The sequence below is a fragment of the Pinus tabuliformis genome, chromosome X (genome assembly GCF_031772625.1).
Source record: "Pinus tabuliformis cultivar Carrire ecotype Pingquan chromosome X, CPIR1, whole genome shotgun sequence".
Lineage (NCBI taxonomy): Eukaryota > Viridiplantae > Streptophyta > Pinopsida > Pinales > Pinaceae > Pinus > Pinus tabuliformis.
The window spans coordinates 1,097,442,817-1,097,447,164 of NC_142308.1; positions in this window are offsets into that span (position 1 = coordinate 1,097,442,817).

Consider the following 4,348-nt stretch of genomic DNA (forward strand, 5'->3'; position numbering starts at 1 on the left):
ATATATATATATATATATATAAATATATATACATAACTAACTATAATATATAGCTATGTGATATTATAGTTATAATAGTTAAATATATATAATTATATAGTTATGTTATGAGCTATAGTTATGGTTATGTTACAAGCTATATATGTTATGTTAAGTAATTTTATGTTATGTTAAATAGATATGGAATTATGTTACTATAATATATAGCTATGTGATCTTATGGTTAGATAATAGTTAAATATCTAGTTATATTACATATAATTAAATATTATATATAACTAAATTGTGTTTTGTTATATATATATATATATATATAATTTAATTGGATAACAATTTTTCCTCTTTGGATTTTTAACTTTGAAGATTAATATTTTTTTAAGTAATTAATTTATTTAATTTTGTAAGAAAAATTAAATGAAAAAGACAAAAAGGATAGGAAACCTACCTTGGCTTGGGTCTCTGGGACATTGGTAGGGTTGTTGGTGAGTTTTTTTGGGTTGCTTCATGGTCTAATTACTCGATCGAGCTTCAATACTTCAGTCGAGCTCTTGTTTAGCCCGTTATCTATGTAAAAATTAAGCGCGTAAACTGCAACCGCATGTTTTGATAGAAAATAGGTGCTTGATCAAGCTCTAATGCTCAGTTGAGCATTAGATATTGATCGAGTCATAATTCTTGATCAAAGTTTGTTTTAAACCCTCGATAAAGCTATTCTTTTAGCGCTCAAGGATCTCGAACAAATTCTATTTTTTTCACTTAAATGCATTGTCGCTTGCCGAAAAGTGTAACCTAACTCCATGTTTTTATCTATAATTATTTGTTGTCCTTTTCTTCCTTGGATGTAAGTAAACATATTAAAAACCCAAGACAAGAGGCATTTGGAAGGAGTGAAATTCGGGTGCCTTACAGAGAACCAATGTTTAAATCCAGGTGGCATGATTTTGCCTAAGTAGTAGTGATGAGTCAACCTACATTATTATAACAACAATTGATGGTTATACACATTGTTGGATTGACAACTAAATTATGATAGATTTTCCCACTGTTAAAAAAATAATGGAATTGATAAAATTGATAAAAACAAAGAATTATCTAGTTTTATAGTTGAACTTACAAATAATCACATGTAACTACTATTATCTTTGCTAACATACCTTTAATTTAATATAATATTTCAATTTTAATAAAACAAAAAATTATACTCCATTTCATATTCAACGATTATTTCACTCTGTAGAAAAAACCTTTTAGAATTCTCTTCAATGAACTCCACCATGTAAAACAAACCTTTCAAATTTCTCTTCAATGAACTCTTAGGGTCTTGTGAGTGATTATTCTAAGTTTTTGTTTTGTTTATTGGTATATATTTTCATAATTTTGTCGATTTTGAAAGTGGTTTTTTCTCAAGGTCTAAATTTTCATTTGAAAGATTTTTTAAAGCCAAATTCATTTTCAATTTACAATTACTTTAAGTAATACAAAATCTTCAAAAATTATATGCCCAAATAATTCAATGAGAAAACCAAAAAGTTCGCTGAAAACTTTGTGGTAGCTTTTGTCATGGTCGGTGGAGAGAAACTATCATTATATCAAAGAACCACCTACAATGGTTTCTAACATTTCTATGGGAACTGTGTCATGGGCCCTTACAGCTAGAGGTGGAACCAACATGTGCATTCACAACTAGTGATCCAATTTGTAGGGCTAGTCTTAATTTCAATTAGAAGGGCATATATTCATGCAACCATTCCCTGCCGAAAAGTTTAGAAAAAAGAATTTAAATTCACGACCGTATATTATCTTTACATTTAATTTTCAGTCAAATTTATTTCTAAAACTAGATGGCAGGGAGTGTTGTAACTAAAATTGACCTCATCTTTGTGTTAATAAAAGACTTTTACATATAGTAGAATTTTAAAAAATACCCCATTTCTGGTGAAATATTTGAAAGATCAAACTTTACTAATAGATTTCACATCCATAATATTTTCTCTCTCTTATAAGTCTAAAATATGAACCAAGTCTAAAATATGAACCAAAAATAAACCTATAGAGTATCCTATATAATCATTTTATTTCATATAGGCTATCAAAATAAGCTATTGGATGTAATATTTTTATTTTCAGTCACGGATGACTTTTTTCTCTCGGGAAAAAGGCATAGGCAAAAAACGAAATAGGGAAAAAAATCTACCAAGCCTAATAAACTAGTTGGGCAACATGAACTGAGCTACTAAGGAGAAGATAATAGAGTTATCATTTTTTTTGTGGAGGAAATATTTCAACGAATTCAATTTTGAGTAGGCTCTTACTAGCCTGGCAACTCTGCCTAATATTTTGGCAGATCGGGAAGCTCACACTAGTTGGGGCTCGGGGACATTATACAAAGTAAATGGGGTGTTTTCTCCTACAGTTACATTTTTCCCAAACATACTCCTGACTTAAATTTTTTTGAGGTCTTCTCTACATGGTGGCGTGTTTCCATGGGACCATTTCAGAAGATTAGGTGAAGGATCCAAATAAGATGGATAAAAATATATCTGACACCAAATCCCCCTATTTGGGCATTGATTTTGTCCAAGAGAGAAGAGAAGCAACAAGTTGTACCTAACTTGGATAAATCCATATTATAGAACCGATACAATCTGGAACTCTTTGCTGGACATGGGAGAAGTTTCCCCCGTGATGGAATTTCTGAAAGGATATAAACAAATTTGGAAAAAAGTAGCTACGGGGGTGTGGTGAGGTTATCATAGGTTCTAGATCATTTAATTCTTGACAACCACACTATCAAAGGTTTTAGACAATGATTTTCTTCTCCTTGTAAATTTGTGTGTTAGAGGAAAAATTTCTGAAGTTTTCAAACTTGGTGAGGTTGTTCCTGCAAACCAACCAACAAATCTATTGGCTCACTCCTATAATGATAGGATTTACTTATGTTGTGATGGAGTTTTCCATGATATTGAGGGTTTGGTTTTGTAGATCAATATGTTGTTCTCCTTCATAATGCGTGTGATTTGTGACGGACTGCCTCAGACAATGAGGACGGAAGTGTACTCCTTAGGGAATTGGGTGGAGAATTTGGGCGCCAAAAACGATATTGAATTAAAGATGGTGAGGGTACCAATAATAGGAATCATCATTGAAGGTGCCAAAGTTTACAAGGAACGCACAAATCTGATGCCTTGGTTAGACCAAATTAATGAGAATAAAAGTACCTTCCCTTGTGTAGATGTGGACCCATGTGGAGACATCCCTATTTATATCAAATGAAATTTGGATCTAGAGAAACGAAATGCCACTTATGCGCCAGGGAAGTTGCACTTTCCGATGTAGATTGTAACAGGGACGAGTTTAAGAGGTTAGTCAGATTCGTTTCTTGCATGGAAAATAATCACTCTGGTTGAAATAAATCTTGTAGTTTTAAAAACAATAAAGCGCAAGTTCATGGTTTAGGCAATCTCTATTATGTTATGCGAAAAATAGGTTTCCACGTGTATGAGTTGAACTTAGAAAATACAGATGTCAATTAATGAAGGATTAATTATTACAACCCTTTGCAATATTGTTATAAATTTTCCTATTCTTTTTGTTTTGGAATTTTGGGATGTCAGTTGCCAATGTACATTACTCATCATAGAATTCCATCCACAACAAAATGTTAAAAAAAGAGAATTTTAACTCAATTATTCATCTTTACATATATTTTTATATTGACTTCTATATGGATTGCTAGAGTTCCAATCTCCCATCTAGTACGATGCAATGTTTCATTTATTCATCTTCTAAACTCATAGCTGGCCTATACATAGTTCTGAAACTTGATTTATAATGAAACCATTGAAATATAAACACTAATTTGGATGAATTGTACTCTGAAATCAAAGATGTAAAATTCTTCCCAATGTTGAGATGGCTTACCCAAAGGATTATCTGATGAGTACATGTAACTAATTAAAATAATATTCCTCTATTATGTCTTCGTATACACATGTCACCTAATGGGAAAGGTGAAGGCATGAAGCTATTTTGATCCAGTAAAAAAAAACTTTTAGCTTCCTGGAAAAATGAATATGTGGATTTCCATTGACTTGTTCTTTATCCTATTGATTACTAAATAATCAAATGGTTGAGATGTGAAAATACATTTGTTCGTGGAGGAAAGAAACTAAGTGAAAGAAGCTTAGGGCTAGTGGAGTTGCTTAAGTATTCACCACGCAAGCAAGGTACCTTTGCTTGTATTATATGCATTTAATTGAGTAGTTATTCTTTATTAAGCTTATTAAATCCATGTCGTTCTTATTTGTCTCTTGAATTATTAAGAGTGGTTATGAGAAACTCATCCATA